At 44.2% G+C, this 23,292-nt stretch overlaps 1 long non-coding RNA gene across 1 annotated transcript in view; it reads right to left on the reverse strand.

Moving 5' to 3' along the window:
* LOC122552320 overlaps positions 1 to 23,292 on the reverse strand; it is a 45,404-nt gene that overhangs the window by 14,550 nt on the left and 7,562 nt on the right. The window contains exon 2 of the long non-coding RNA XR_006312356.1: positions 14,560 to 14,654. This is a non-coding gene — a long non-coding RNA (uncharacterized LOC122552320). The remainder of the gene's footprint in view (positions 1 to 14,559; positions 14,655 to 23,292) is intronic.

Below are 23,292 nucleotides of genomic sequence, written 5' to 3' on the forward strand. Positions count from 1 at the left end.
ACAACATTCGCCACTCTCCAGTCCCCTGGTACCACCCCCGCTAACAGTGAAGACGAAAAGATCATTGACAACGGTTCTGCAATTTCCTCTCTTGCTTCCCACATAATCCTAGGATATATCCCATCAGGCCCGGGGGACTTGTCTATCCTCAAGTTTTTCAAAATGCCCAACACATCTTTCTTCCTAACAAGTATCTCCTCTAGCTTACCAGTCCGTTTCACACTCTCCTCTTCAACAATATGGTCGCTCTCAGCTATGTTTGTACATGGGCTGCTCCAGTACCTGAGGAGTCACGAATGGTGCTAATATATGCAATCATCTGTGAACATCCTCACTTCTGACCTTATGATGGAGGGAAGGTCATTGATAAAGCAGCTGAAGATGGTTGGGTCCAGGACCATACCCCAGGAAATTGAGGCTCTTGTGGTGCATTGGTGGTGTCCATACCTCTGGACCAAGAGTCCTGGATTCAAGTCCCACCTGCTCTAGAGGTGTTGTAATAACGTCTCTGCACAGATTCATTAGAAAATATCCACCCTGAAGAACTCCTGCAGAGATGGCCTGGAACTTAAATGGCTGATCGGTGATGATTGACCTCAGCGATGAAATTACAGACTTCTGAAGAAGGAAGGTTCCCTGTGTGAGATACAGGGAAGTGAAGCAGTAGAACGTGACTTGAAGCAGCAAAGCCGTGCAAGCATGAAAAGGCCCTGACATTGAAATAGGAAATGGTTGAGTGAAAGAAGTTAAATAGCAAGCGCTGACTCACTGTTACGCTCTATCAATCAGACATCTGTGAGCTTTTTGAATTCCCGTGGGCTGCTGCTGATTTGAATCTTAAGTTACTTCACTGAATTCAGAATTTCCAAGTCTGGGCAGGTTCAGCGGCGATTCTGATCACCTCAAAGATCTAATTATTTCTTCATTCTGTTGTAATTAACAAGAGTGCCCAAAGGCTGTTTAAAGTTGACAAGCCCAACCTTGATGTGTGAACTCTGACCCACAGATGAGAAAGTAACATACATCATGATATTCCAATCAGATGAGAAATAGATTAGATTCCCTACAGTACAGAAACAGGCCCATTGGCCCAACAAGTCCACACCGATCCTCTGAACAGTAACCCACCCAGACCCATTCCCCTACATTTACCCCGACTAATGCACCTAACACTATGGGTAATTTAGCATGGTCAATTCACCTGACCTGCACATCTTTGGATTGTGGGAGGAAACTGGAGCACCCAGAGGAAACCCATACAGACATGGTGAGAATGTGCAAACTCCACATAGTCACCTGAGACGGGAATCAAACCTGGGTCCCTGGTGCTGTGAGGCAGCAGTGCTAACCACTGAGCCACCGTGCCACCCATCTGGACTGCATCTGGTAGATGAATGAGAAAGTTCATAGTTTTGAGGTCATAGAGTCATTGAGATGTACAGCACAGAACAGACCCTTCAGTCCAACTCGTCCATGCCGATCAGATATCCCAACTCAATCTGGTCTCACCTGCCAGCACTCGGCCCATATCCCTCCAAACCCTTCCTATTCATATACCCATCCAGATGCCTTTTAAATATTGCAATTGTATCAGCCTCCACCACTTCCTCTGGCAGCTCTTTCAACACAAGTACCACCCTCTGCATGAAAGACTTACCCCTTAGGTCTCTTTTATATCTTTCCCCTCTCGCCCTAAACCTATGCCTTCTGTAAGGTCACCCCTCAGCCTCCGATGCTCCAGGGAAACCAGCCCTAGCCTATTCAACCTCTCCCTGCAGCTCAAATCCTCCAATCCTGGCAACATCCTTTTAAATCTTTTCTCAACCCTTTCAAGTTTCACAACATCCTTCCGATAGGAAGGAGACCAGAATTGCACGCAATATTCCAAAAGTGGCCGAACCAATGTCCTGTACAGCCGCAACATGACCTTCCAACTCCTGTACTCAATACTCTGACCAATAAAGGAAAGCATACCAAACGTCTTCTTCACTATCCTATCTATCTGCGACTCCACTTTCAAGGAGCTATGAACCTGCACTCGAAGGTCTCCTTATTGAGCAACACTCCCTAGGACCTTACCATAAAGGCTATAAGTCCTGCTAAGATTTGCTTTCCCAAAATGTAGCACTTCGCATTTATCTAATTTAAACTCCATCTGCCACTTCTCAGCCCATGGGCCCATCTAATTTATGTAATCTATGTTAACCTTCTTCGCTGTCCACTACACCTTCAATTTTGGTGTCATTTGCGAACTTACTAACTATAGGTCTTTGGAAATAAGTTAGAGTTGAGACACCAGTTTGCATGATATTCTCAGGCGTACGTTTACAGAAACAACAGATAGCCAATGAGAGAAAAGAGGTGTTTGAATGCTGATGGAAAGGGAAAATTGGTGCACGAGACTGTTACTGGGGCTCTGACACTGGTCAAGTACTGCGCCCTCACACTGGGCACTGGTCTTGAACTGGAATTCTCACACTGGGCACTGGTCACAAACTGGACCCTCACACTGGGCACTGGTCATGAACTGGAACCCTCATTCCCAAGCACTGATCATGAACTGGAACCCTCACAATGGGCACTGATCATGAACTGGAACCCTCACACTGGGGACTGACCATGAACTGGAACCCTCACACTGGGCACTGGTCATGAACTGGAACCCTCACACTGGGGACTGATCATGAACTGGAACCCTCACACTGGGGACTGATCATGAACTGGAACCCTCATTCCCAAGCACTGATCATGAACTGGAACCCTCACACTGGGCACTGGTCATGAACTGGAACCCTCACAATGGGCACTGGTCATGAACTGGAACCCTCACACTGGGAACTGATCATGAACTGGAACCCTCACACTGGGAACTGATCATGAACCGGAACCCTCACACTGGGCACTGACCATGAACTGGAACCCTCACACTGGGGACTGACCATGAACTGGAACCCTCACACTGGGCACTGGTCATGAACTGGAACCCTCACACTAGGGACTGACCATGAACTGGAACCCTCACACTGGGCACTGACCATGAACTGGAACCCTCACACTGGGCACTGATCATGAACTGGAACCCTCACACTGGGCACTGATCATGAACTGGAACCCTCACACTGGGCACTGGTCATGAACTGGAACCCTCACACTGGGGACTGACCATGAACTGGAACCCTCACACAGGGCACTGACCATGAACTGGAACCCTCACACTAGTCACTGATCATGAACTGGAACCCTCACACTGGGCATTGGTCATGAACTGGCACCCTCACACTGGGCACTGGTCATGAACTGGAACCCTCTCCCTGGGGACTGGTCATGAATGGACTCCTCAACTGGGCACTGGTCATGAACTGGAACCCTCACAATGGGCACTGATCATGAACTGGAACCCTCACACTGGGCACTGACCATGAACTGGAACCCTCACGGTGGGCACTGGTCTTGAACTGGAACCCTCACGGTGGGCACTGGTCATGAACTGGAACCCTCACACTGGGCACTGATCATGAACTGGAACCCTCACGGTGGGCATTGGTCATGAACTGGAACCCTCTCCCTGGGGACTGGTCATGAACTGGAACCCTCACACTGGGCACTGATCATGAACTGGAACCCTCACGGTGGGCACTGACCATGAACTGGAACCCTCACACTGGGCACTGACCATGAACTGGAACCCTCACACTGGGGACTGATCATGAACTGGAATCCTCCCACTGGGCACTGATCATGAGCTGGAATCCTCACACTGGGCACTGACCATGAGCTGGAATCCTCACACTGGGCACTGACCATGAACTGGAACCCTCACACTGGGCACTGATCACGAGCTGGAATCCTCACACTGGGCACTGACCATGAGCTGGAATCCTCACACTGGGCACTGATCATGAACTGGAACCCTCACACTGGGCACTGACCATGAGCTGCAATCCTCACACTGGGCACTGACCATGAACTGGAACCCTCACACTGGGCACTGATCACGAGCTGGAATCCTCACACTGGGCACTGACCATGAGCTGGAATCCTCACACTGGGCACTGATCATGAACTGGAACCCTCACACTGGGCACTGATCATGAACTGGAACCCTCACACTGGGGACTGATCATGAACTGGAACCCTCACACTGGGCACTGATCATCAGCTGGAATCCTCACACTGGGCACTGACCATGTACTGGAACCCTCACACTGGGCATTGGTCATGAACTGGAACCCTCACACTGGGGACTGATCATGAACTGGAACCCTCACACTGGGCACTGATCATGACCTGGAATCCTCATACTAAGCACTAATTAGACACAGTGTCTTCCATGTGTACTGTGGCTGTGCTCTGTGTTATTGCACACTGAGCTCTCAGATTTGTTGCCTTGTCATTAAATGTCGAGTCAGTTCATTTTTGTACGGAAAGACATGTTCACACTATTCTGAGTACTTAATATTCTTACTAAGAGCAAGGTTAATAGGCTGACACTTATCTCAGCAGCTATTTGAAGACAGCCATGAGCATCATGATCAGCTTCCTTTCCACGTGAGAGAATCTGACATTTCCTGCAAAATCACACCCTGGTAAAAAGTTGTTGATCCAGGAAACAGAAGCAACCCAAATACCCTCTGGTTCGACCACAACCAAGCATTCTTGTTCAGTAAATGCTGATTAACTGTCACATAATGACACCTCCCCCTAAGCAGATAGGAGCAACAGCAGCAGAGCATCATTAGTTGTTCAGCGACTGGATGTTCAGTCCTGTAACAGGAGTCCCAGAGTCCAGTGACCAGAAATCAGAGATGGGAAATCTGAGAGTTAAAGTCCAGAGGCTCAAAGTCCAGTTAGAGGAGGGTCTAGGTCTGGAGCTACTGAGGTCCAGTGACGGGAGACTCAGGGTCCAATGATCAAAATCCAGTGAAGGGAGGCCTAGGGTCCAGAGACCAGAATCTAATGACAGGATGCAGGCACACATTCTAGTGAGTATGATCAGAAGTAAAAACTCAGGATAGTTTTATTTTTCAGTCTCAGGCTAGAGGCACTGACAGCAATTTCAAACTCCAGCATTGCTCAGCCTGAGATCTGCTAGAACTGATCACGCGCTAAAACAAACATCCTGGACTCTCTTAATCTGATCAGAACATTAAGAAAATATTGAGTAGGAGCATAAATAGACCACTTGGCTATTCAAGCTTGCTTCACTATTTATTAAAAACACTGTTGATCTGTTTGTGTTTCGAATTCCACATTCCATCTGCAATCAATAAACTTTCATTCCCCTACCCTGACAGGAATCTATCCAGTTCCACCTTGAGTATTGTGTGCAGTTTTGGTCTCTCAATCTGAAGAAAGACATTCTCACTATTGAGGGAGTCCAGCAAAGGTTCACCAGACTGATTCCCGGGATGGCAGGACTGACATATGAGGAAAGGCTGGATCGACTGGGCTTGTCCTCACTGGAATTTAGAAGAATGAGGGAGGAGTCTCATAGAAACATAAAATCCTGAGGGGGCTGGACAGGCTAGATGTGGGAAGAATGTTCCTGATATTGGGGAAATCTAGAAGTAGGGGCCACAGTCTAAGAATAAAGGGTCAACCATTTAGGACTGAGATGAGGATGAATTTCTTCACCCAGAGAATTGTGAACCTGTGGAATTCTCTCCCACAGGAAGTTGTTGGGGCCAGTTCATTACTTATATTCAAGAAGGAGGTGGACATGGTCCTAGTGGTAAAAGGGATCCAGGGTATGGGGAGAGGGGAAGAGTGGGATACTGAGACTTTGTGTTTAGCCGTGATCATATTGAATGGTGGTGCAGGTTCGAAGGGCTGAATGGCCTACCCCTGTACCTATTTTTCTATATTAACAATATTCAATGACCCTGCCTCCACCACCAACTGAGGCAGACAATTCCAAAATCACACAACCCTCTGAGGAAACAAATTCTCCTCATCTCTGTCCTAAATGGGACGTGTCTTGTTCTGGGTTCACTCAAAACAGGCAAAATCACTTCCAAGTCCTTGTTAAGATGGCTTAGAATCTTATATACTTCAGTTAAATCATTCCTCACTCTTCTAATTTCCAGTAAAAACAAGCCCAGTCTGTCCAACCTTTCCTCATAGGAGAGTTCACTTATTCCAGATATTAATCTCATAAATCTCCTCGGAATTGTCAACAATTCATTTTCATTTCCTGCTTTAAATAAGGAAACCAATAATATACACACTATTCGTGATGTTCCCTGTAAAACTGAAGCATAACTTCTCTACTTTTACATTCAATTCCGCTTGCAATAAATGATAAAATTCTATTACTTGCAGTACCTGCATACCAACCATTTTGCAATTCATGCACTCGGAACCCAGATCTCTCTACAACTCAGAACTCTGCAACATCTCACCATGTAGGTAATGTACTTCTTTATTGTTCCTCCTGTCTAAGTGAAGAATTTCTCATTTTCTCACAAGATATTCCATTTGCCAGACTTTTGTCAATTCATTTATCCTATCTACGTCCCAAAATGTCAGACTCCGCAGTGGTGATGGCACAAAGGTATAAGTCAGGAAGGAGTTGCCCTGGGAGCCATAGGCATTGGCTCCATACCCCATGATGTCTCACGGCACCAGATTAAAGACGGGCAACAAAACCTCCTTTCTGATTACCACCTAATCGTCCCACTTAGAGTCATAAAGATGTACAGCACGGAAACAGACCCTTCGGTTCAACTCGTCCATGCTGACCAGATATCCAATCTAGTCCCCACTGCCAGCACCCAGCCCATATCTCTCCAAACCCTTCCTGTTCATATACCTGCTTATGAATCACTACTCCTCTATGTTGGGACACCACTTGGAGGAAGCTATGTGGGTAACAAGGGTGCAGAATGCACTCTGGGTGGAGGGGTTCAAGGTCCAGTACCCAGAGTTGCTCTTCAGTACTACTAATGACCAAGCCAGTCAAGTTCAAATGGACTACGCTGCTGGTCTGAGTATGCAAAAGGTGATGAGGGAGTCAAAAAGTCTCATCTATTTGCTTTTGTCCATGACAACATTGATAGGTCTATTCTTGGTTTAGTGGTATTAGAACTCTGTGAGAAGCTAGAGAAGTGATTGCTGGGCCTCTTGCTGAGATATTTGTATCATCGATAGTCACAGGTGAGATGCCATAGACTGGAGGTTGGCTAACGTGGTGCCACTGTTTAAGAAGGATGGTAAGGACAAGCCAGGGAACTATAAACCAGTGAGCCTGACGTCGGTGGTGGGCAAGCTGTTGGAGGAAATCCTGAGGGCCAGGATGTATATGTATTTGGAAAGGCAAGCACTGATTAGGGATAGTCAACATGGCTTTGTGCATGAGAAATCATGTCTCACAAACTTGATTGAGTTTTTTGTGGAAGTAACAAAGAGGTCTGATGAGGGCAGAGCAGTGATCTATATGGACTTCAGTAAGGCGTTCGACAAGGTTCCTCATGGGAGACTGATTAGCAAGGTTAGATCTCACGGAATACAGGGAGAACTAACCATTTGGATACAGAACTAGCTCAAAGGTAGAAGACAGAGGGTGGTGGTGGAGGGATGTTTTTCAGACTGGAGGCCTGTGACCAGTGGTGTGCCACAAGGATCGGTGCTGGGCCCTCTACCTTTTGTCATTTACACAAATGATTTGGATGCGAGCATAAGAGGTATCGTTAGTAAGTTTGCAGATGACACCAAAATTGGAGGTGTAGTGGACAGCGAAGAGGGTTACTTCAGATTACAACACGATCTTGACCAAATTGGCCAATGGACTCAGAAGTGGCAGATGGAGTTTAATTCAGATAAATATGAGGTGCTGCATTTTGGGAAAGCAAATCTTAGCAGGACTTAGACACTTAATGGTAAGGTCCTAGGAAGTGTTGCTGAACAAACAGACCTTGGAGTGCAGGTTCATAGTTTCTTGAAAGGGGAGTCGCAAGTAGACAGGATAGTGAAGGCGGCGTTTGGTATGCTTTCCTTTATTGGTCAGAGTATTGAGTACAGGAGTTGGAAGATCATGTTGCAGCTGTACAGGACATTGGTTCGGCCACTTTTGGAATATTGCATGCAATTCTGGTCTCCTTCCTATCGGAAGGATGTTGTGAAACTTGAAAGGATTGAGAAAAGATTTAAAAGGAAGTAGCCAGGATTGGAGGATTTGAGCTACAGGGAGAGGTTGAATAGGCTAGGGCTGGTTTCCCTGGAGTTGGGAAGTCATGTTGCGGCTGTACAGGACATTGGTTAGGCCATTGTTGGAATATTGCATGCAATTTGGTCTCCTTCCTATGGGAAAGATGTTCTGAAACTTGAAAGGGTTCAGAAAAGATTTACAAGGATGTTGCCAGGGTTGGAGGAGTTGAGCTATAGGGAGAGGCTGAATAGGCTAGAGCCGATTTCCCTGGAGTGTCGGAGGCTGAGGGGTGGCCTCATAGAGGTTTCTCAAATCATGTGGGGCATGGATAGGGTAAATAGGCAAAGTCTTTTCCCTGGGGTCAGGGAGTCCAGAACTAGAGGGCATAGGTTTAGGGTAAGAGGGGAAGGATAATAAAAGAGACCTACGGGGCAACCTTTTCACACAGAGGGTGGTGCGTGCTTGGAATGAGCTGCCAGAGGAAGTGGTAGAGGCTGGCACAATTGCAACATTTAAGAGGCATTTAGATGGGTATATGAAAAGGAAAGGTTTGGAGGGATATGGGCCGGGTGCTGGCAGGTGGGACTAGATTGTGTTGGGATATCTGGTCTGCATGGATGGGTTGGACCAAAGGGTCTGTTTCCATGCTGTACATCTCTATGACTCTATGAGGAGAGGTTGAGTATGTTGGACCTGTACCTATTGGAGTTCTGAAGAATGAGAGGAGATCTTATTATGAGAGGAAAATACAAGGTTATTAGGGGGCTTGACAGGCTAAATGCAGAGAGGCTGTTTCACATTGTGAGAGAGTCTCGGATCAGAGGCCTTGATCTCAGAATAAGGGGTTGCCCAATTAAGACAGATGAAGATTGTTTTCAAAGGGTAGTGAATTTGTGGAATTCTTTACCATAAAGGGCTGTAGAGCAGGGTCATTAAGTATAGTCAAGGCTGAGATTCACAGAACTTTGTGGGAAGATAGGGAAGAGAATGCTGGGGCCCTTGCTGAGATATTTGTATCATCACAGTCATGGGTGATATGCCGGAACACTGGAGCTTGGCTAATGTGGTGCCACTATTTAAGAAAGGTGACCAGTCAGCTTGACATCAGTGGTGGGTAAGTTGTTGAGGAAATTCTGAAGAACTGGATTTATATGCATTTGAAAAGGCAAGAACTGATAGCCAACATGGCTTTGTACATGGGAAACTGTGTCTCACTAACTTGATTGACTTTTTTGAAGAGATGGCAAAGAAGATTGATGAAGAAAGAGTGGTTATATGGACTTTAGCAAAGTGCTCAACAAGGTTCCGTATATTAGACTGTTAGGAAGGTTAGCTCACATGGAATCCAAGGGGAGTTAGCCATTTGGATGCAAAATTCGTTTGAAGGTAGGAGACAGAGGTGGTGGTAGACAGTTGGTTTTTGGACTGGAGGGCTGTGACGAGCAGTGTGTCACAAGGATTGGTGCTGGGTCCACTGCTTTTAGTCATTTATATAAATGATTTGGATGTGAATAAAGGAGGTATGGTTAGTAAATTTGCAGATTATACCAAAATTGGAGGTGCAGCGAACAACGAAGAGAGTTATCTCAGACATAATATGACCTTGATCAGATGGGCCAATGGGCTGAGGAGTGGCAGAGGGAGTTTAATTTAAATCAATGTGAGATGCTGCATTTTGGTAAGATAAATTTGGAAAGGACTTATACAGTTAATGGTAGGGCGCTGGGGAGTGTTGCTGAACAAACAGACATAGGGATGTAGGTGCATTGTTCCTTGAAAGTGGAGTCGCAGATAGACAGGGTGCCGGAGAAAGCATTTGGCACGCTTGCCTTCATTGGTTAGTGCATTTTGTAAAGGAGTTGGAATGTCATGTTGTGGCTGTACAGGATGTTGTTGAGGCCACTTTTAGAGTATTGCATTCAATTCTGGCCTCCCTGCTATGTGAAAGATGATATGAAACTTGAAAGGGTTCAGAAAAGATTTACAAGAATTGTTGCCGAGATTGGGGGTTTGAGCTATTGGGAGAGGCTGGATAGTCTGGGGCTTTTCTCCCTAGAGTTTTGGAGGCTGAGAGGTGACCTTATAGAGGTTTATAAAATCATGAGGGGCCTGGATAGGGTGAATAGACAAGGTATTTCCCTGGGTTGGAGGATTAGGGTGAGGGGGAAAGATTTAAAAGGGACCTAAGGGGTAACTTTGGGGGCTGAGAGGCTTGAATAGGTTGAATAGCTAAGGTCTTTTTCCACGGATAGGGTATCCAAAAATGAGAGGGCATAGTTTAAGGTGAGAGGGGAAAGACTTAAAAGAGACCCGAGGGACAACCTTTTCACTCAGAGGGTGGTGCATGTGTGGAATAAGCTGCCAGAGGAAGTGGTGGAGGCTGGTGCAATTACAACATTTAAAAGACATCTGGATGGGTACACGAATCGGAAGGGTTTAGAGAGATATGGGCCAAATGCTGGCAAAAGGGATTAGATCAGTTTAGGATACCTGGTTGGCAGGGATGAGCTGGACTTATGGATCTGTTCCCATGTTATATGACAGACTTTTAATCAGCAAGGAAATCAAGGTTATGGGGAAAAGACAGGAAAATTGAGCTGAGGAGTATCAGATCAGCCACGATCTCATTGAATGGAGAGGAGTAGATTCGATGGACGAAATGGCTGACTTCTGCTCTTACATCTTATGTCTTAAGACTATTTGTGGATGTATAGATGGCATAAGTAACACTTAATTGTAAAGACGTTTTTACATTTGGAAATATATATTCACTTTTCATCACTTTGTGTGAGCAAAGTGTCTGTTTAGCTGCTGCCACAAGATTGAAGACGCAGAGCGTCACCATCCTTAATGCAACACAAGGTTTTGTGGTCCAAGATATAAAGTGAGCAGCTCCTGAAACAAGTGCAGACTACTGGAAGGTGCTTGCTACTTTGGCAACTAGAGTGAACCATTCTAGGCCACAACTCACTGCTTGTACATCATAGTCATTAGTGGTGTTGGTTAATGATGTTACATCATGTGGTCATGAGAACTTCTAACCCACCAACAATGTGACTTCATGTGGCCTATTTTATTGCAGTGAAAACACCTGAGCTTTTTACTTCTCTTCTCACTGCCGCCCCCCTCTCCCCCCCACCTGCTCATGAGTTTCCTTTCACTATCTAGTAACCTACATTTACTATCTTCAATGAGATTTCCTTTTCCCTTACCAACTGAGGATTTTTCTTTTCCCCAATTTATATCCCCCACAGGACATTTAAATGGTCATTGGATAGGAATATGGATGAGAATGTAATAGTGTAGGTTAGATGGGCTTCAGATTGGTTTCCCAGGTCGGCATAACATCGAGGGCCAAAGGGCCTGTTCTATGCTGTAATGTTCTATGTTCTATGAAATTGATGTCGGAAGGCAAACTCTGATTTATGAACTAACTCAAAATCATCTGCAATTTCAGTTGCTAATTCTCTGCTCTTCCACAAGTTCTCCCTACTTTAGGAAATGAATTTTTGAACTCCTCCAAAATAATTATCTCTCTAAGAGTGTCATATGTTTGACCAATTTTGAATGCCTTTTCCACTTATCAAAATTATTTTGTTTAATCCTTTTAAACTCTATGTATATTTGACCAGGTTCTCTTCTTAGATTCTTAAAACATTCTCTGTAGGCTTCTGGTACTAGCTCATATGCACTTAAAATGACTTTTTTCACCTCCTCATACTCCTCAGATAACTCCTCTGATAGTAATGCAGTACTATATCTCACTAGCTTTTTCCACCAACTTTGTTTGTTTAGCCAATTACTCAAATGAAATGAAAAAGTTTTCTACATCCTTGTCAAACTTAGGTAATGCTTAGACATACTTAAACAAATCCCACCAGTCCCTTGGCTACGATGGAATTGCTTTCCATCACTGTTGCCATCACTTCTCTTAACTTTCACGTCTACCTCCGCCATTTTAAGTCGAATTTGAGTTTTTAGTTCCAACTTCTGAAGTTCAAAAACTCTTTCTTTCTCCCACTGGGGCCTTCCTTTCCTTTTCCTTTTCCTCTGTTTTTAATAGTAATTCAAACTGTTTCATTTCCTTTAAATGTTCAAGCTGCTTCAATTACAATTGAATTTTTAGCAATTTCCAATAATTCTGATGACTATTCCACCAATCGTAAATATCGAATTATTGCTGCAATTGCCTTCCCTTTACACATGGACAAAGGCAACTCCAACTCCAGCAAGTCTGCCAATTCCAAAGGTTTTGCCTTGCTCACTTTCTGTAAAACTTCTGAAGTGACTTCTTCCACCCCTAGGAAATTCATAGTGACTGAAAGAGCCATCACCACACAAGGCACACCCTGTTTAAAACAATCAAACGCAAATTCTGAAATAAAAAGTACCGACACTCACCACTCACTGCCTTTGAGTCAGACAATCTTAGACCCAGCCTGGAATTAGAGATTTTGATCCCGACAAAAGCCTGCAATTTGTTACAGACCTGACTAAATACCTTCAAAATATATTAAGAAGACAGCCAAGACCCTAACTTTTTCTTATTTTAAAGATGAGTGCCAAACGTTGCATTTTGGATGCAATTTGATTGGTCAAACTACCAGTCTTGAAGTAAAACACATATCCATACACATACTCTTTACTCATACACTATAGTTAAAATACAGTAAAAGAAGTTGTTTCCATGCTATTCATCTCTATGACTCTAAATTGGAATAACTCTACTGGAAAACTTAACAGAATAAAAGATAATTTAAACCACAGGTTAGGTAGACTGGAGGTTGGCGAACATGATGCCACTATTTAAGAAAGGTGGTAAGGAAAAGCCAGGGAACCACAGGCTGACATCAGAAGTGGGCAAGTTGTTGAAGGGAATCCCAAGGGACAGAATGTACATGCATTTGGAAACTGATTAGGGATAGTCAACGTGCATGGGAAATCATGTCTCACTATCGTGATTGAGTTTTTTGAAGAAGTAATGAAGAGAATTGATGATGACAGAACTGTGGACGTGCTCTATACGGAATTCAGTAATGCTTTTGATAAGATTCCTCGTGGTAGACTGGTTAATAAGGTTAGATCACATGGAATACAGGGAGAAGTCGTCATTTGGATACAGAACTGGCTTGAAGGTATGAGACAGAGGGTGTTGGTGGAGGGTTGCTTTTCAGACTGGAGGCTTATGACCAGCAGTGTGCCACAAGGATGGTGCTGGGCCCACTGCTTTTTGTCATTTATATAAATGATTTGGATGAGAATATAGGAGGTATGGTTAGTAAATTTGCAGCCGATATCAAACTTGGAGATAAGACCATAAGACCATAAGACATAGGAGTGGAAGTAAGGCCATTCGGCCCATCGAGTCCACTCCGCCATTCAATCATGGCTGATGCGCATTTCAGCTCCACTTACCAGCGTTCTCCCCATAGCCCTTAATTCCTCTAGACAACAAGAATCTATCAATCTTGGCCTTGAAGACATTTAGCGTCCCGGCTTCCACTGCACTCCGTGGCAATGAATTCCACAGGCCCACCACTCTCTGGCTGAAGAAATGTCTCCGCATTTCTATTCTGAAATGACCCCCTCTAATTCTAAGGCTGTGTCCACGGGTCCTAGTCTCCTCGTTTAACTGAAACAATTTCCTAGCATCCACCTTTTCCAAGCCATGTATTATTTTGTACGTCTCTATTAAGTCTCCCCTTAATCTTCTAAACTCCAACGAATACAATCCCAGTATCCTCAGCCGTTCCTCATATGTTAGACCTGTCATTCCAGGGATCATCCGTGTGAAAATGTAGTGGATGTAGTGGACAGCAAAAAAGGTTACGTCAGAGTACAACGGGATCTTGATCAGTTGGGCCACTGGCTGAGGAGTGGCAGATGGAGTATGATTTAGATAAATGTGAGGTGTTGCTTCAATGCTGTATATCTCAATGACTCTGTGACTATTACTAAGTAACTGTTCCAACAAAGTAATATCACATAAACACACCCTTGGCAAAGACAAATTCAGTAAAATAGATTGTCTCACAAGAAATTCTAGCAGCAAGAACATAGCCCAAGCTCTTAGCTGTAACAGAGAGAAGAATAACAGCTTCCACATCCAGCTTTATGACCCCATCAGCAACTGCTACTGAAAGCTAAAACTAAAAATCCTTGTTCTGTGAGAGCTTGACAGCACCCATTCATGCCGCATCTATTGCTCCAACTTTAAAAGAAACCCCAAGACTTCACAAATTGTTTATTTCATTGGCTCCAAGTAAATTGTTCGTCACCTCTCTCTGTCAACCTTTCTTCATCAAAAAAGCATTTAAAACATCTCTTAAAGACATGGTATCATTACATGGGTAATGCTTGAAGGTGTCTTCCAGCTGAACTGTATGGTTGTCTGCGTAATGATGTTGATGTACCTTTGGAGGGCCTTACATCTTCAATAGTTGAAGTCCCATCCCACGAAATGAAACGCATTCCAGGTCTGATGGCAGCCATTTGCAGTTCTGTTGCACTTGTTATTTGCAGCATGATAGAAGGAAACAGCTGTCATGCTTTATGCAGTGAGTCTCAGCCTCAGCCTCTTACCCTTGATGAACTCCCAAATGTACACATTCTCCTCCCAGTACCCCCAACCCCACTGGCTATGAGCTTCCCAAGCACCTACCCAAACTATCTATCAAAATTTACATCTGCTTACTTTACACCCAACTGCAGCTATATCGGGCCAACATGCCAGATAATAGTTGTGCTCTATCTCACCAAAGCAAGGGTGTTGCTGACTGTCGATGATACTCACCTCCCCCTGCATTGTTCTTTAATGGTCTATCATCGTCCCCCTTCAAAATATATTGATTTGCCCTACTTTCCAAATTGGAATACCCCTGCATACATTTTCCAATTCTCACATTTGAGTTCCCCAGCTTTCCTCCTGTAGCAATAAGCCCTGATAATAAACCAATGACTTTTCAAGGATGGAGCCGCAGAATTGGCCTTGACCCATCTGTTGACTGATTTGAACGACCAGCCAATACTGATGACTGGCCATGTTCCTGACCAATCTCTGTGCAGCTTCCTGACTGATTTCCTGCAACTTCCTGGACTGGTTGCACCAGATACACAGAGCTGACATACATCAACTTTCCAAACTGTCGGAGTTTGGACCCCCAACCACCCAAATGACAGACTGACCATATCCAATCCTTGGAATGATGTTAGAAGCTGCCCTTGACTTATTGTTTGGGACCTCCTGACTGAAAGTAAGCTCCCTTGATTTGACTGAGGACTACTCCCTTTAGACTTTGAGACCTGGCCATGTTTAATACAGTTGCAGTGTACTTGCTACATAGCTACTGGTATGTGGTGGAGGTGTGAGATTGACCGAGCACATCAGAGGATAGGCAGGAATGTGGATTTGATGATCAGGTATTGTCTTATTAAATGGTAAGTGGCCTCCTCCTGCTCCTACCCTATATGTTTGCATTAAAAGATGATGATTGTGGTTGCTGGAAATAAATCACCTCAATCCCAGGACATCACAGTTGGAGTTCCTCAGGGTAAATATTTGCTAATCAACCTGAGAAATATTGTGACACACATTTGGAGTAGGTGGAACTTGAACAGAAGTTTTCTGGCTCAGAGGCAGGGACACTAACACCACATAACAAGAGCACCAATTTTTCAGTGTATTTTTTAACCACTTTTCCTAATCAACCTATTATTGTATGCCTCTGGAGCAGGTGGAACTTGAATCCTGGCCTTTTAGTCTAGGGGCATGGACATTGCCTCTGCACCACAGGAGGGCCCTCTGAGTTCCTGGGTGCAACCATCTTCAGCTGCTTTATTAATGATCTTCCCTTGATCGTTTGGCCAGAAGTGGGAATGTTTGCTATTGACTGCACAATGTTCAGCATCTTTTGCTACTCCTCAGATACTAAAGCAGTCTTCAATGCAGAAAGCCTGGACAATATCCAGGTTTGATGCTATTGCTGGGTCAAAGCCCTAGAACATCCTCTGTAACAGTTCTGTAGGTATCCCTACAATCCTCCGATACACTGGGAAGTCAGTGATGCCCATATGCTGTGAACCAATCAAACAAAAATTGCCATTTGTTCCATACCTGAAGGGAGAAATTCTGTTGGGTTATGTGCAAAGCACAGGGAGGGAGAATTGAATTGTATGTTTTCCAAAGACCCTGCACAGGCACAATAGGCTGAAGGTGTCACCCATTTTTCTACAATTCAATATTTTCATAAAGGAGAAAGTGAGGTCTGCAGACGCTGGAGATCAAAGCTGAAACTTTATTGCTGGAACAGCACAGCAGGTCAGGCAGCATCTAGGGAACAGAAGATTCGACGTTTCGGGCACATGCCCTTCTTCAGGAATATTTTCATAAAACCTAGAGGTTGGAACAGGAATCTTAATCTAACAGATGACAAGAAAAGAGAGAAAAGGCAGGAAAATGGAGTTGAGGATTATCTGATCAGCCAAGCTCTCATTGAATAGAGGAGGAGCAGACTCGATGGGCCAAATGGCCAACTCCTGCTCCTATGTCTTATGGTCTTAATATCATCTTAGGACATACAGGTTATAACACATGGACACTAGTGTGTCATGGTTGATGCACTGGCAATATCTTGTACTTAATTTCTGGCTCTTTGTGCTAATCCCTGTAAACAGGGCACTGAGTCCCAGGAACTACTACAGAGCCAGGGGCATGGCAATCAGCGAGGGAGTGATGATGCCATTCTGACTGCTTCATAGAGATAGGGGGAGTGGGAAGGGAGGGAGTGAGATGACAGTCATGTAGACGAGGGCTGGATTGGAGGAAGAAAGGGAAGATGGAGGCTGTATTGTGGAGGGGTAAGGTTTAGATAATGGAAGAGTGGAGCAGGACATCTGGAATCAGTGTCAAATCCACTGGAAAAGACAGTGACAACCTAGGAGAAAATGAGGACTGCAGATGCTGGAGATCAGAGTCAAAAAGTGTGATGCTGGAAAAGTACTGCCAGTCAGGCGGCAGCTGAGGAGCAGGACAGTCGACGTTTCAAGCATAAGCCCTTCATCAGGAGTGACAACTTGTCCAGCAGGTGAGAAAATATTGAAACTTCTTTCAAAAGGGAATAAAAGAAAGAATTTGCTCAACCACAAGATAACCAAAGTGTGTTACAGTCAATGAAATCCTTGTGAAATGAAGTTGTCAAAAAATATCAGCAGCCATTTGCCCACAGCAAGCTCCCATAAGCAGTAATGTGATAATGACCAGATCATCTGTTTTTGTGGATAAGGGATAAAGTTTGGCTAGGAGCCTAGAGCGAACTCTAGTACCCCTTCTTTGAAATAATGTTGGAAAGGGCAGAAAGGGCTTCAGTTTAACATCTCATCCAGCACTCCTTGTGCACTGAGTATGTTAGGCCGCAGTAGATGCTCAATTCTCTGGAGTGGAACCTGCCAAGCCAAAACCTCCTGAGTTCAGAGTCAATGCTGACACACGAGAAGGATAAATACTCAGAGAGGAGAGATTATCAAGGTGCCAGTGATAATATAAGTTTTTCAAAAAGCTAGCACAGACTCCATGACCTTATTCTGTGCTGTCAAATTCAATGTGAATTCCTCAGAGCTCGTAAATTTAGATATCAGTGTGAAAAAGTCTTTTAAAAAGTATTTGTGTTCAGGATGTGGGTAATTTTTGCAAGACCACACATGTCAGATTATTCGTCTGACGAAGTGGTTATTTGAGGTGCAGGGACATGTTGTGGTGATGGGGAGATGTATCAGCTCAAGATGAATAGGGACAGCTTCTGCAGCCTGAAATACATTTGAGCATTAAATGAGTTATAACAACAATCTTGCAGTGATTTTACTTGAGTGATATAAGGATACCGAGTGATGGTTAGACAGCACACACAGACAGACTGGCACTCACATGAAGGGACACATATACATAAACATATACAGAGACACACATCAATACACAGACAGACAGATACCCACACAATCAAGAGAAGTAGAATGGTCCTCTTGAGATCTACATGAATGAAGCAGCAACATGAGGTCAACTCCCAGTTGGAGAATTTAATGAAAAAACTAGAATAAAAAGCTATTGTCAGAGACCATAGGCCAACTGGATCATTCCAAAACTGTGCTGGACAGGTTCAGTAATGTCCTTTAGGAATGAAATCTGCCTTCCTTACCTGGTCTGGACTACATGCGACTCCAGACCCACAGCAATGTGGCTGCCTCTTAACTCCCCCCTGAGCCATAGGAATGGGTACTAAATGCAAGTCAGCAATGACCATCTCCCATGAATGCATGAAAAGAAAAAATATTGTCACAGCCAGACGTATACATACAGAGGTGGACAGATAGAAAGAGGGAGTCGGATACAATGTAATCAGAATGTCCCATCTTCTCCAGTTAACCTGTAGAGTTCCTGAGTAATGAAATTAATGCAATTTGACAACATCACTGTGCTTTAGGTCTGTCCTCACTGGACACTGGTCTAAATCCAAGAAAATTCCACTCATGTTGTAGCCAACAGTTGAATACTAGAGAAATTACATCCTCCAGATGACTGACACCTTACCGATACATCCAAAACAACAGATGCTATATTGATGACATTTCAGAACCTTACGTGCCCTTTGCCAGGTGTGAAGGCTATGTGGAATAAAAGATCAAAATGTCCTTTTCTATTCAATCTTCAAAACATTTTGTGATTTGAATCCGGAAATTGAACTTTTGATTATAAGCTTGTTATCTCTGTTCATCGTGAGTGGAGACTCATTCTGAGATCTAACTGAGCAGTACATACAGACAGGAAACAAGATGCAGGTGTAAAGAGGATCAATGAGATCTGATTTTTAAAAAGGCAACAACCTGCACGTACAGAAAACTGAACAGATGATTAGTCTCGACCACAACTCCTATGCACTAGGTATCACTCCAACCAAGTACACATTGCCATTATATTATTTATTTCACCAACCTGTTTGAGTATGTTATGACATAACTCTGGGGTGAATGGGTCTTGAGAGCATATCTTCTGCCCAGAGGCTCAGACATTAGTACTGTACAACAAAACCCCCACATTGCCCGTTATATCAGGGTTCAGGGTCACTGATTAACCAGTAAGTGAGTGACTTACTCGGGATACTTTGCTGAATGCTAAGAGCCTGGTGTGGGGGCCCAAACATTTTAGACCACTGCTACACCACTGTGAAAGATGCCTACCACTCCATCCCCCACCCTCATTTTGGGAACTCCGACCACAATGCCGTGTTTCTTCTCCCAGCTTACAGGTAAAAGCTCAAGCAGGAGACCCCCTCGCGGATACAGGTCCAGTGCTGGTCGGAGGAGGCAGAGTATCAACTCCGGTGCTATCTGGAATCGGCTGATTGGGGCATGTTCAAACAGGCCGCAGGTACCTTGGACGAGTACGCTACCACTGTCACAGACTTTATCAGCAAGTGTGTGGAGGATTGCATACCGAGGAAATCAATCTGGGTGCTCCCCAACAGGAAGTCCTGGATGAATCAGGACAGACAGAACCTGCTAAAAACCAGGCGTGAGGCCTTCAGATCAGGAGCCCCACTCAAATATAAGGAATCCAAGTGTGACCTTCGCAGAGCCATTAAGACAGCTAAGGACCAATACCAATCCAAACTAGAGACCCAGACAGGCACCTGGCGACTATGGCAAGGACTGAATGACATCACAGGCTCTAAAAAGAGACAGTTCAAGATAGCAGATGATGACACATCCCTCCCAGATTGTCTCATGGCCTTCTATGCTCACTATGAGCAGAATTTCGGCGGAGAGGTAACACCTATTTTGACAAGTCCTGATGAACCAATCCCAACAGTCACTGCATCAGAGGTCAGATCAGTTTTCCTTCATGTGAATCCAAGAAAAGCGATGGGACTAGACAGAGTACCAGGCCATGCACTCAGAGCATGCACAGATCAACTGGCAGAGGTCTTCTCGGACATCTTCAACCTCTCCCTGCAGCAAGCCACTGTCTCTGCCTGTTTCAAGAGGCCAACATCATCCCTGTGCCTAAGAAGGCTCATGCAACATGTCGCAATGACTACCGCCCAGTGGCCCTAACTTCGGTGGTTATGAAGTGCTTTGAAAGGCTAGTCATGGCAGTAATCAACTCCAGCCTCCCCACTACTCTTGACCCACTCCAATTTGCCTATCGGATCAACAGATCCATGTCAGATGCCATATCACTTGCCCTTCATTCCTCCCAAGAACATCTTGACATCAAGAACAGCTACGTAAGAATTCTACTCATTGACTACAGTGCAACCTTCAACACTATTATCCCCTTGAGACTGATTATTAGACTTAATGATCTCAGACTGAGCCCCACTCTCTGCAACTGGATCGTCAGTTTCTTGACCCACAGGCCACAATCAGTGAGGCTTGGGACAATATTTCATCCTCACTAACACTCAACACTGGAGCCCCCCAAGGGTGTGTACTCATCCCCTACTGTACTCACTGTATACCCATGACTGTGTCGCCAAATACCAGACTAATGCCATTTACAAGTTGACTAATGACACCACCATAGTCGGTCGAATCTCAGATGGCGACGAAACAGATTACAGAAGGTAGGTGGAAGATCTGGAAAAATGCTGCATTGAGAACAACCTCGCTCTCAATGCCGGCAAAACCAAGGAACTCATTATTGACTTTCAGCAGGATGTTACTCACACACCCCTACACATTAACAGCACAGAGGTGGAATGAGTGGAGAGTGTCAAGCTTCTGGGAGTGGGCATCCAAAACAAGCTTTCTTGGACTCTTCATGTGGACACACTGCTTACAAAGGCCCAACAACATCTCTTCTTCCTCAGGCAGCTGAGGAAATTTGGCATGATGGTGAAAATCCTTGCCAACTTTTATAAGTGCACCATCGAGAGCATTCTGTCTGGATGTATCACTACCTGGTATGGTAACTGTACCATTAAGATCAGAGACAATTACAGAGAGTGGTGAACTCGGCCCGGACAATCACAAAGGCCAACCTCCTATCTGTCCTGATAAAGCCAAACATCAGAAACCTCACTGCACGGGATCACACTTGTTTAAAGGGTGCCACCTGGTGGATTTAAATTCACAATGTCACAGCTCTTCTCATTTTAAACTATTAGTATCTGTAACTCTTGTCGAATAGAGATGAAGGTGTTACATAAACTTAATTCTGTTATTTGCAGATGGAATTAACCACCATCTTGTGGTAATGCTTTGGGCTTTGAGTGATCTCTGCTGAGGGAGATCATGACCGTCCAGGTGACCAGCATGCAATATTTAATACCCTGGTCAGGGAGATTGTTTGGACCGATTGGTCAGAATATTGCCCTTTCGTGTCTGATAATTCAGCTCTAATCAAGCTCCAAGTGATGGCTGTAAGGTTCATGCTGACAATGAGAGGTGAGCGATCTCAATCTTATTCCTACTGGGGCAGAAGCTAATAGCTCCTAACAGAAATACTGCTCATGAAGAGTGTGTTCCCTTGTATATTTTGTAGGTTTTGTAATTATTTACAAAAGCAAGACTAATAATGAAATAGGAATTAGTTGCTACTCTGAATCATGTTCAAACACTACTCCAAAGATGTTGGCTAAGATTTAAGCTCAAGATAAGGGAAACTGGTTTTGATTGAGACTACCTGGGTCTCTGACCATTGTGAAAGATAGCATGGCCCTAATTTTGAAGTGGGGGAAGTTCTCAAAGTTCCCTGACAATATTCATATTTCAATTAGCAAATGTCACTAAAGACAGATAGTCAGCAAAATTGGCCTCCTTTTGTGACAGGAGCATGGACTCTTGAAAATGGCAGTGGATCCAACTTGACTAAGACCCATGTACTTCAGCATGCTTGCACCTGGATGCTCTTCATACACTTAAAGTATGCAGAAGGGCCAGATTGTGATATCATAAATATACGTTATCTAATACTGAGTCAGGACCCAAAACCGCTCTTTTGGAATCATGAGTTATGTTAATTAACAAAACCATTGAAAACATTATTGAGATGTTGCCTGTCACAAATACATGGCTGCTGAAAGAGACCCATTCAAATGCTATTTCTTGCAAAAGTAGGCATTTTCAACTTCTTTTTTAACTTATTTTACCTCTAGCAAATACAATGAGTGACCATGGGACTCATATTATGCCTGGGAGTTTGAGAAACATTTCTTGTTCCATTCCTGCTTCTCCCATAACCTTTTCTTCAGTACGTCAATGACTGTATCACTGCTGCTTCCTGCTCTTGTCTGAAAAGAAAAAAATGATCAATTTTGCTTCCAACTTCTCTCACTTTCAGCTGATCCATGTCTGACTCATCCGACCCTTCCTTGACTTCTGTCTCCATTTCCAGGGAAAGGCTATCCACTAATAACCTGTTACAAACCTACTGACTCCCAAAACCAGCTCAGCTCCACTTCCTCGCATCCTGTCTCCTGTTGGCATTCCATTCTTTCTTTCAGTTTCTCTGTCTCTGTTCTCCTGTTCTAATGATACCACCTTCAGTTGCAGTGCTTCTGACATGTTCTTCTTTAACTGCAGATTCACCCCCATTATGGTGGATTGGGCCTTCAGCTGTGACTGGTCTATTTCCCACACTTCTGGCCGCACTATTTTTCTTCCTTCATAGAACCAGGACCAGGTTCCCTCACGCCCCACTTCATCATACTCCACATTGATCTTCAGCCATTTCCATTTAAGGAGTTTATGTCCAGTTACACAGGGTATTGGTGACACCACATCTGAATTATAGCATTGGTCACCTTATTTATAGAAAGATTTAAATGCATTGGAAGCAGTTCAGAAAATTAGATTAATATTTGGAATGGGTTAGTTGACTTATGAGGCCAAATCAGACAGGCTGAGTTTATATCAACTATAATTTAGAGTAAGATGCAACTTGATTGAGATGCAAAAATCCTGAGTGATCCTGTCAGGATGGATGTAGAGTGGATATTTCCTCCTGTGGCTTGCCCATTTAAGGCAGAAATGAGCAGAATCTTCTTACTCAGAGAGCTGTGAGTCCTTGGATCTGTTTTCCTGAAAAGAGGATGGAATCAGATTTCTTGAATATTTTTAATTCAAAAGTGAAAAGATTCTTGTTAAGCAAAGGG

This window comes from Chiloscyllium plagiosum, chromosome 8, assembly GCF_004010195.1.
Source record: "Chiloscyllium plagiosum isolate BGI_BamShark_2017 chromosome 8, ASM401019v2, whole genome shotgun sequence".
Classification (NCBI taxonomy): Eukaryota; Metazoa; Chordata; class Chondrichthyes; order Orectolobiformes; family Hemiscylliidae; genus Chiloscyllium; species Chiloscyllium plagiosum.